Consider the following 11,915-nt stretch of genomic DNA (forward strand, 5'->3'; position numbering starts at 1 on the left):
CACACGTCAATAGTTGTATGTACCCACAGGATTGTGTGCGTACGCACACTGGCTAAATCTCATATTGTGCGTACACACAGGAGGTTGCGCGTACGCACACATTGGAGTGCTCTTCTCCTTTGTTTCTCCATGTGTTCTCCCATTTGCATGCTTTCCTTCCACTTTTCCCAAGCCATTCCTGCCTATATAACCTAAAATCACTCAACAAAGTATATCAAGGAATCAAATGAAATAAAAATGGAATTAAATTGATCAATTAAGGCACAAAAAAGCATGTTTTTATATTTAGACACAATTTAGGAAGAAATCACAAAAGTATGTTATTTAGGTGAATAAGTGTGAGTTTAAATTATGAAACCCACTCAATTTAAGCTAAAATTTACCATCAAATATGGACTTATCAATTCTCCCACACTTAAATAATAGTATGTCCTCATGCTAATCACAATCAAAGAAGAAGGATATGATGGTATGCAACTTATGGAATGATACTACCTACATGCATGCAACTATGCTAAATGCTAGCTATTTTCTATCCATACTACGATTTCCTATTGATTTGGTAAAACAAGCAAACAATTCCAATCAAACAAAGTATAAAATTAGGGCCAAATAAAGAAATAGTGCAATATGATCAAAATCTATAGAATTGATTTGAATTTCAAAATTAAGCAACTTGCAAGCAAACACCAAACAAGAGGCGGAGACATAGAATTGAGCAATCGAACCCCTCACCAGATGTGTTTACACTCTAATTGCTTAGTGTTAAAGGTTTAATCACTCAATTCTCTTCTAATCATACTCTCTAGGATTTTCTCTTCATCTAACTGATGTGTGGAAATCGATCCAACACAAAACTCACCGGCAAGTGTACCGGGTCGCATCAAGTAATAATAACTCACATGAGTGAGGTCGATCCCACAGGGATTGAAGGATTGAGCAATTTTAGTTTAGTGGTTGATTTAGTCAAGCGAATCAAGTTTTGGTTGAGTGATTTGTGTTTAACAGAAAGTAAATGACATTAAATGTAAAGGGGGAAGGGAAAAGTGCAGTAAATTGAAGAACAGAATTGTAAATGTGCAGAATCTTAAGGAGCAAGAAAGTAAATGACTGAAACTTAAAGTGCAAGAAACTTAAATTGCAGTAACTTAAAGGGCAAGGAAGATAAATGGCTTGAATATAAAAGGGAATTCAGGAATGGGATTGCAAGATCTAAACAAAGCAGAAGTAAATTGCAGCAAGAGATTGAGCAGAATTTAAATCAGGAACAAGGAGCATTCAAACAGCAAGAATATAAAATGCAGCAATGGTTCACAGAAGAACCCAAAATGAATTATGATCTCAGGATCCCAAGGGCTTAGGTAGCAGAGCCTAAAACCCAATTTCCTTCCCAGATCTGAATTAACTAAGCAATTGACAAAAAATTAAAGATAAAGCAGTAGAAGAACAGAATTGAGATTCAATTATGCAGAAAATAAAATGCAAAGAGCTTGAATGGGAATTGGGACAGAATTTCCCCAATTTCACACACCCAATGCTCAGAAAACAGAAGAGTAGAATTGCCCAAGAGAAGTGAGGAAGGAGATCAATCAATTCTCCTTTGATCCTCTTGGTGCTCGGACAAATCTCTCAAGAAAGCTCAAAGACAAAAGTTAAAAGCTCAAAATGAAAGCAAAATTTCAAAGCTCAAAGTAAAGGTAGCTAAAAGTCCTAATTACATCAAACTAAGTCCTATTTATACACTTTCTATTCTTGGATAATGGGATTTGGATGGGCTTTTGGATTGGTGAAGAAATGAATTAAAATGAATTTTTAATTTGAATTTTGGCCCAAAAACCACTCCCAGGAGGCTGCCCTGCCCTTGTGGAGGGCAGGGCAGAAAATTGATGCTTGGTGCTTGGAGTTGGTGCGGCCATGTTGCGTTTTGGTGCTGCGTGGTGCGCGTCTTGGTGCGCGTCTGATGCGCCAGAGGCTGCCTTGCCCGCGCCAAGGGCAGGGCGGGAAAGTGTGGTGCGCCAGGGGGCGTTTGGGCGTGCGGATGGTGCTGCCAGGGGGCGTTTGGGCGTGCGGATGGTGCTGGACGCTGCCCTGCCCGCGCCAAGGGCAGGGCAGGAACGGGTTGGTGCGCCAGGGAAGGAACGCGCGCGCCAATGCTGCCAGGACGAGGAAATTGGTGCGCCAGGTTGAGAAATGGTGCGCCAAGATCTTGTGTGTGATGCGCCAATTTCAAAAGCTGCCCTGCCCGCGCCAAGGGCAGGGCAGGATCCTTCCTTCACGTCTCAGGTTCGATCCTGGGCCGATGCAAACACGCTTCTTTATTTTTTTGGTTTCTTGGCACGGTAGTGGGTCTCAAGGCTTGGCTTCCTCATGGTCCCTTGTTCGAGCCTTGTAGAATGCCTAGTTGATATTTTCTCCTTGATTTTCTTCCTCATAGAGCCCGATTCTGCTCTCCACAAGGGCAGGGCAGGGTTTTCTTCTCTTGGTTCCAAGGCATCATTTTGTGCTCTGCCCTTGGAGTGGGCAGGGCAGAGTTGCCTAAGCTTGCTTGGTCACTTAATGCTGCCCTCCTAGAGGGCATTCTGCCCTTGTGGAGGGCAAGGTTGCTTCCCCCACTTAGTTGCGGCACGCTTCTCTCTTCTTTGGCCACGCTTTTCATTTCTTTTGTTACGCTTCTTAGGCCACGCTTTTCATTTTCTTTTCTTTTCTTCACCTATAATAAACCAAACAACCACTCAAAGTATCACTAAATTCAAGAGGCTTATAAATCAATTAAAATGCAATCAAAATTAGCTTAAACCTCATGATTTAACATTAAATTTATGATGGTTGCTTGATTTAAGGAAGTTATGCATTTTTATTCCAAATCACTTACTTAGGATGCAAGAAAGTGCATAAATGCTAACAAAACAAGTGAAATTAGCTTGAAAAATGGGTATATGATGACTTGTCATCACAACACCAAACTTAAACCTTGCTTGTCCCCAAGCAATCATCAAGACTAAGAGAAAATGGAATGAATAAGACAAGTGTATATATCCTTATTATGCAGATAGCAGAACTTGATCTATGGGGCATTTATGCAGACAATGACACTCATTTATTGTTGCTGCTGCATAATACACATTTTGCATCAAAGGTTTGCTAAACTTGCTGTTATAAGACTCTTCTTTTGATTACTCCCTTAGTAACTCTTCTTGGCTTATACTGCTTTAACAAGCTTATTACTTTCTTATAGGTTGGGTGTCAAATGCTGCAGCATAGCCTTTGGCTTTATTTTCTTCTCTCTTGCTCAACATCTTTCCACCACAGACACTTAGCTCACTAATTCTTCCTAGGATCATTGATGCCCAGCATCTCTTTGGATCACTAAGTGCTTTGTATCTGAGTTGCTCTTTATTGTGGATTTTCAATTGGCCATCCCAAATCAGTTGATCTAAGTGACCGGGTTTCAAAATACCCCTTAGAATTTACTCATCCAAGCAGATCTCAGTACAAGAACACCACAGACATTTGTCCTAAGGTTCAAGCCATTGGTGTCCAACCTTTATTCTTTGTTTTTCTTGCCGTTTTGGCTTTTTCTTTCTTCCTTTTCTTTCTGTTTTTGTTACCAAGGGTGTTTCATTAATGATAGGAGTTTTCATAACAGCAAGCTAACTCACAATTGGATGAAAATGATATTATGCAACACTTATTTCATGAGTTATGCATTTAATCAAACACATATGCCACCACCAACTTCCATTCATACTCATGCGACATTGGATATTTTACTTTTCAATTCAAACCAAACTCTTTTATTTAAGCATATGGGAAACAAAGCAATATTTAAAGCTAAGTGATGGATACAAGCATTAAGTAGATTTGTCATTTTTAACAAACCCTTTCACTTGTAGCTAAATGAACACTTTAGCAAGAAATACAATGACTTCCAGTTTCGAAACATTACACAGCAGCAAAGATTAAGTTCAGATACAACCTTTGAAGTTGCAGCTCTTTGATTTTTCCTTCTGTTGTGTCCTCTTTGAGTTAAGATGCATAATGTCTTCAATTATTGACTCTGTCCTGCATAATCCTCAAAGTTGCTTGCTTCTCAAGCCCTTAATTATATGGTTAGTAAGCATAATACTGAGTGTGGCTCTTGGATTGATTTTGGTGTGTGAACACCAAACTTAATTGTTTTGCCACTGTCTCAGATGTACCAAGTTAACCATATTTGAAACCATGTATTCTTGCTAAAGGTTAATGGAATTAGAGCTAGAAAACAATTCAACAGTTGAATAATAGGTTTGATTACTTGGAGCTAGAATCATGCAAGAGGTGAGAATGTGTTAATTGATATTTTTGGTGGAACACCAAACTTAGAAGTTTTCATTCTCCCTCAAATTGTTTTTGGTGTGCAACACCAAACTTAGCTCCTTGCAATGCACAACAATTACTCAACATTTTTATTGAAAAGCTTTGAAAAGAAACTACCTCAGGTTGGGTTGCCTCCCAACAAGCGCTCTTTTATTGTCATTAGCTTGACATCTTCATTTTTGCTTCAAGAGGGATTCAGGTTCTGGACCTCCTTCTCTTTGCTCCATTGCCCTCCTAGGTACAATTTTGCTCTATGACCATTTGCTGTAAATTGATTCTTTGTTGCTTCATCTAGTAATTCAATGCTCCCATAAGGAAAAACCTTAGTCACCAAGTATGGACCAGTCCATTTAGACTTAAGCTTGCCAGGGAATATATTGAGCCGTGAATTATACAAGAGTACTTGTTGTCCTGGTTTGAACTCTTTCTTCAAAATCTTCCTGTCATGCCATTTCTTAGCTTTCTCCTTGTATATCTTGGTATTTTCATAGGCTTCTAGCCTAAACTCATCTAGCTCATTCAGCTGCAACAATCTTTTCTCTCCTGCTGCTTCAGAATCCAAATTTAGAAGTTTAGTGGCCCAAAAGGCTTTGTGCTCAAGCTCTACAGGGAGATGACAGGCTTTGCCATATAACAGTTGAAATGGAGACTTCCCAATAGGAGTTTTAAAAGCTGTTCTATATGCCCAAAGTGCATCTTCCAACTTCCGAGCCCAATCCTTTCTTGTGCTACCAACTGTTTTCTCTAGGATCTTCTTTAGTTCCCTGTTTGCTAATTCTGCTTGACCATTAGTTTGGGGATGATATGGTGTGGCTACCTTGTGAATAACTCCATATTTGTGGAGAAGTTTCTCCATTTGTCTATTACAAAAATGGCCACCACCATCACTGATGAGACCCTTGGGCACTCCATATCTAGTAAAAATGTGCTTCTTTAGGAATTGAAGGACAACTTGTGCATCACAGGTAGTTGTGGCTATGGCTTCCACCCATTTTGAAACATATTCTACTGCTACCAAGATGTATCTAAATGAATAGGAGGGAGGAAATGGTCCCATGAAATCAATGCCCCAAAGATCAAATAATTCTACTTCCAAAATGAAGTTTTGTGGCATTTCGTTCCTTCTTGTTAATCCTCCTGCTCTTTGACATTCATTACATTGGTGGACAAACTCCCTGGCATCTTTGAAGATGGTTGGCCAATAGAAACCACTTTGTAGAATCTTTGCTGCTGTTCTTTCTGCCAAAGTGTCCACCATAAGCTGAGCCATGGCAATGCCATAATATATCTTTTGTTTCACTTTCAGGAATACATCTCCTGATTATTCCATCAGAGCATCTTCTGAACAAATAGGGTTCATCCCATAAGAACTTCTTTGCTTTATTGATTAGTTTCCTCACTTGTTGCTTAGTGAATTCTTGTGGTATCTTTCTCCCTACTTTGTAGTTTGCTATATCAGCAAACCATGGTGTTTGTTGGATTTGCATGAGATGTTCATCTGGGAAGCTTTCATTCACAGGTAATGCAGCCTTTTGAATTGTCTCTGGTGGCAGCCTTGACAAGTGATCAGCAACTAGATTTTCAGTGCCTTTCCTGTCCCTCACCTCAATATCAAATTCTTGTAAGAGTAGAATCCATCTGATAAGCCTTGGTTTAGCATCCTGCTTTGACATCAAATACTTGAGAGCAGCATGATCAGTATAAACTACAATTTTAGATCCTATCAAGTATGATCTAAACTTATCAAATGCATAGACCACTGCTAACAATTCCTTCTCTGTTGTGGTGTAATTTTTTGAGCTTCATTTAATACTTTACTTGCATAATATATGACATGATGCAAGTTTCCCTTTTTCTGTCCAAGTATAGCACCAATTGCAGTTTCACTTACATCACACATGAGTTCAAATGGTAAGTTCCAATCTGGGGGTGTGATGATTGGTGCTGTTGTGAGTTTCTGTTTTAAAGTTTCAAAAGCATGCTGGCAATTTTTATCAAAAACAAAAGGTTGATCATTCACCAAAAGGTTACTCAAAGGTTTGGCTATTTTAGAAAAATCTTTGATGAACCTTCTATAAAATCCTGCATGTCCCAAGAAACTTCTAACAGATTTCACATTAGTTGGTGGAGGGAGTTTTTCTATTATTTCCACTTTTGCCTTGTCAACCTCTATTCCTCTTCTTGAAACTTTATGACCAAGAACAATCCCCTCAGGTACCATGAAATGGCACTTTTCCCAATTCAAAACCAAATTAGTTTCTTGGCACCGTTTCAAAACAAGAGTTAGATGGTTTAAGCAAGTATTGAAATTGTCACCAAAAACAGAGAAGTCATCCATGAAAACCTCTAAAAATTTTTCAACCATATCTGAGAAAATGGAAAGCATACACCTTTGAAAAGTGGCTGGGGCATTGCATAATCCGAATGGCATTCTTCTATAGGCAAAAACTCCAACTGGGCATGTGAATGAAGTCTTTTCTTGGTCTTTTGGATCCACCACTATCTGATTATACCCAGAATAGCCATCAAGGAAGCAATAATAAGCATGACCAGCCAACCTTTCAAGCATTTGATCAATGAAAGGAAGTGGGAAATGGTTTTTGTGTGTGGCATCATTCAACCTTCTATAGTCAATGCACATCATCCACCCTGTCACCGTTCTGGTGGGAATGAGCTCATTCTTCTCATTAGTAATGACTGTCATCCCTCCTTTCTTTGGTACCACTTGGACTGGACTTATCCATGAGCTATCGGAAATAGGATATATGATTCCTGCATTCCATAACTTCATCACTTCCTTCTGGACAACTTCCTTCATTGCAGGGTTTAATCTTCTCTGAGGTTGAATTACTGCTTTGGAATTGTCTTCCAAAAGAATCTTATGCATGCATATTGTAGGGCTGATGCCTTTCAAGTCGTCAATGGTCCACCCTAAGGCATCCTTGTGGGCTCTGAGAACATCAAGAAGCTCTCCTTCTTCTTTCTTTGTCAAGGATGAATTGATGATCACCGGGAGGCTTTCTGAAGTCCCAAGAAATGCATATTTGAGATGAGAAGGTAATGGCTTCAGTTCTTGCTTTTGCACCTCTTCTTTCTTGCTTGGTTCCACTTCTTTGTTTATGAAAGCCTCAGCCACATGTTCCTCTATTGCTTCTTGATTGTCCTTTTCTTGCTCATGTTGATCAATGTCTAACATTTCTTCCACCAAGCTTTCTATCATATCCACCCTCAAATGATCTTCCTTCTCTGGGGGGTGTTGCATTGACTTAAAAACATTGATGATCATCTGCTCATTGTGTACTCTGAAAATCATTTCTCCTTTTTCCACATCTATGATGGCTCTTGCAGTTGCTAGAAATGGTCTGCCCAAAATGATTGAATTGTTGCCTTCCTCATCAGTATCTAGGATTACAAAATCTGCAGGGAAGATAAACTTTCCAACCTTTACTAGCAAATTTTCCACAATCCCATTTGGTATCTTGATTGATCTGTCTGCCATGACTAGTGACATCTTGGTAGGTTTGAGTTCTTCTATTGCCAACTTCTTTATCATGGATAAAGGCATTAAGTTGATACTAGCTCCTAGATCACAAAGAGCTTTATCCAAGGATAGTTTGCCTATAGTGCATGACACTACAAAACTCCCTGGATCCTTGAGTTTTGGTGGGATTCCCTTTTGGAGCACGGCACTACATTCTTCGCTAAGCATCACCGTTTCCTTCTCATTCCAATCCCTTTTCTTGTTGATGAGCTCCTTTAGAAACTTAGCATACAAGGGCATTTGCTCCAAAACCTCTGCCAAAGGTATGTTAATCTCTAGCTTCTTGAAAGTCTCAAGAAATTTGTGGAAGTGCTGATCCTTTGTTTCCTTGTGAAATCTCTGTGGATAAGGCAGTGGTGTTGAGCTCTTCTCCACTTGATGCTGTTTTGGAATTGGTTCTTCCATGATTTTCTTTCCTTTCTTTGAATTCTGTGGCTTGTTGTCTTCCTCTGTGAGCTTTTCTGAAGCATTCTTGCTTGTCTTGTCTTGGTTGATGGCTTCATCCTTCTTTGTTGGCTCAGTGTCATTCTCCATAAGCTTCTTTGTTGCCCCTTGGCTACCATCTGTTAACACTCTTCCACTTCTCAGTTGCACCACCTTGCATTCTTCCTTTGGGTTGGGAATGGTGTCACTAGGTAGTGAACTTGATGGCTTCTCAACAGAGATCTTCTTAGAGATTTGTCCAATCTGCCTCTCTAGGTTCTTCATGGAGGCTTCTTGATTTTTGTTTGTCAATTCTTGGCTCTTCATTAGTTTCTCCATGAGTAGCTCTAGGTTGGTGATTCTCTGTGAGTCTTGTGAGATGGTCTGATTTTGGGGTGTTGATGGATGAAGATAAGTGTTTTGGTTAGTTGGGTGGTTATTGGGTGGGTATTGGTTAGAATTTGGGTAGTTGTTTTGTGGTTTTCTGTATGAGTTTTGGTTAGTGTTTGGCTGGGGGTTGTGGTTTGTGTTTTTCCAATTGTTTTGGCCTGTGTTTCTTTGCCATGGTTGTTGGTTTTGAGTGTGGTTGTCCCCCCATCTAAGGTTGGGATGGTTCTTCCAAGATGGATTGTAGGTATCGCCATAGACTTCGTTTGTTCCAGGATTTTGGTTGTGCATGTATTGGACTTGCTCTTGTTGTTGCTCCTCTTGAGTTTCTTCACTTTGCACCCAAGTGGTTGGAGGTTGGCTTGTGGTGCTTATTGCTGCCACTTGCAAACCATCAATTCTCTTAGCCATTTGTTCAAATTGTTGTTGAATCTGCTGCTGCATCATCTTGTTTTGAGCTAAGATTGAATCAACTCCTTCTAACTCCATGACTCCTCTTCTCTGTGATGGTTGGCGTTGTCTTTGATGAGCAAAGAAATATTGGTTGTTGGCCACCATCTCAATAAGGTTTTGAGCTTCCTCTGTGGTCTTCATGAGTTGTAAAGAGCCTCCGGCAGAGTGATCAAGAGCTTCTTGAGCTTTAAGAGTGAGTCCCTCATAAAAGTTTTGCAACTTATCCCACTCAGTGAACATCTCTGGTGGACACTTCCTCAATAGAGCCTTGTATCTCTCCCATGCTTCATATAAGATCTCGGCCTCCATTTGAGTGAATGTTTGAACCTCTGTCTTCAACCTTAGGACTCTTTGAGGGGGGTAGAATTTGGCAAGAAACTTGCTCACTAAGTCATCCCAAGTATTGATGCTTTCTTTTGGGAAAGTCTCTAGCCATTGAGTTGCTTTATCCCTGAGAGAGAATGGGAAGAGTAGCAACTTGTAGCTATCAGGAGGTACACCATTTGTCTTCACTGTGTCACATATTCTCAAGAAAGTGGACAAATGTTGGTTTGGATCTTCCAAAGGCCCTCCTCCAAAAGAACAATTGTTTTGCACCAGAGTGATGAGTTGTGGCTTGAGTTCAAAGTTGTTTGCATTGACATTGGGAGGAAGAATGCTACTCCCACAATGCCTAGCATTTGCAAACGTGTATGAAGCCAAGACTCTTCTCTGTTGGTTATTGTTAGCTCCTCCTCCTGGTTGACTAGTATCTCCTTCCATATCTTGGAATTCCTCCTCAGATTCTTCTTCTTCTCCAACAATGTACTTCCCTCTTTCAGCTCTTCTTATTCTCCGAAGAGTCCTTGGATCAATTTCAGAGGTGATAGGAGAGGATCTCCCTATACCTGACATACAAACACACAGCAATAAACACACAAACCCAGAAAGCTAATGCAACTTCAATCTGTGGTTAGAATGAAGGTTTAGTTAGCAAAAATTCAAACAGTTAGTGTGTTAGTGAGAATTAGAATAACAGAAAAGAAAAATGCTTAGTCTAGATCTCCACTTCACTTAATCATTGTCAATCTATTTCAATCCCCGGCAACGGCGCCAAAAACTTGATGTGTGGAAATCGATCCAACACAAAACTCACCGCAAGTGTACCGGGTCGCATCAAGTAATAATAACTCACATGAGTGAGGTCGATCCCACAGGGATTGAAGGATTGAGCAATTTTAGTTTAGTGGTTGATTTAGTCAAGCGAATCAAGTTTTGGTTGAGTGATTTGTGTTTAACAGAAAGTAAATGACATTAAATGTAAAGGGGGAAGGGAAAAGTGCAGTAAATTGAAGAACAGAATTGTAAATGTGCAGAATCTTAAGGAGCAAGAAAGTAAATGACTGAAACTTAAAGTGCAAGAAACTTAAATTGCAATAACTTAAAGGGCAAGGAAGATAAATGGCTTGAATATAAAAGGGAATTCAGGAATGGGATTGCAAGATCTAAACAAAGCAGAAGTAAATTGCAGCAAGAGATTGAGCAGAATTTAAATCAGGAACAAGGAGCATTCAAACAGCAAGAAAATAAAATGCAGCAATGGTTCACAGAAGAACCCAAAATGAATTATGATCTCAGGATCCCAAGGGCTTAGGTAGCAGAGCCTAAAACCCAATTTCCTTCCCAGATCTGAATTAACTAAGCAATTGACAAAAAATTAAAGATAAAGCAGTAGAAGAACAGAATTGAGATTCAATTATGCAGAAAATAAAATGCAAAGAGCTTGAATGGGAATTGGGACAGAATTTCCCCAATTTCACACACCCAATGCTCAGAAACCAGAAGAGTAGAATTGCCCAAGAGAAGTGAGGAAGGAGATCAATCAATTCTCCTTTGATCCTCTTGGTGCTCGGACAAATCTCTCAAGAAAGCTCAAAGACAAAAGTTAAAAGCTCAAAATGAAAGCAAAATTTCAAAGCTCAAAGTAAAGGTAGCTAAAAGTCCTAATTACATCAAACTAAGTCCTATTTATACACTTTCTATTCTTGGATAATGGGATTTGGATGGGCTTTTGGATTGGTGAAGAAATGAATTAAAATGAATTTTTAATTTGAATTTTGGCCCAAAAACCACTCCCAGGAGGCTGCCCTGCCCTTGTGGAGGGCAGGGCAGAAAATTGATGCTTGGTGCTTGGAGTTGGTGCGGCCATGTTGCGTTTTGGTGCTTCGTGGTGCGCGTCTGATGCGCCAGAGGCTGCCCTGCCCGCGCCAAGGGCAGGGCGGGAAAGTGTGGTGCGCCAGGGGGCGTTTGGGCGTGCGGATGGTGCTGGACGCTGCCCTGCCCGCGCCAAGGGCAGGGCAGGAACGGGTTGGTGCGCCAAGGAAGGAACGCGCGCGCCAATGCTGCCAGGACGAGGAAATTGGTGCGCCAGGTTGAGAAATGGTGCGCCAAGATCTTGTGTGTGATGCGCCAATTTCAAAAGCTGCCCTGCCCGCGCCAAGGGCAGGGCAGGATCCTTCCTTCACGTCTCAGGTTCGATCCTGGGCCGATGCAAACACGCTTCTTTATTTTTTTGGTTTCTTGGCACGGTAGTGGGTCTCAAGGCTTGGCTTCCTCATGGTCCCTTGTTCGAGCCTTGTAGAATGCCTAGTTGATATTTTCTCCTTGATTTTCTTCCTCATGGAGCCCGATTCTGCTCTCCACAAGGGCAGGGCAGGGTTTGCTTCTCTTGGTTCCAAGGCATCATTTTGTGCTCTGCCCTTGGAGTGGGCAGGGC

This window comes from Arachis hypogaea, chromosome 2 (assembly GCF_003086295.3).
Source record: "Arachis hypogaea cultivar Tifrunner chromosome 2, arahy.Tifrunner.gnm2.J5K5, whole genome shotgun sequence".
In the NCBI taxonomy this organism is placed as follows: Eukaryota; Viridiplantae; Streptophyta; class Magnoliopsida; order Fabales; family Fabaceae; genus Arachis; species Arachis hypogaea.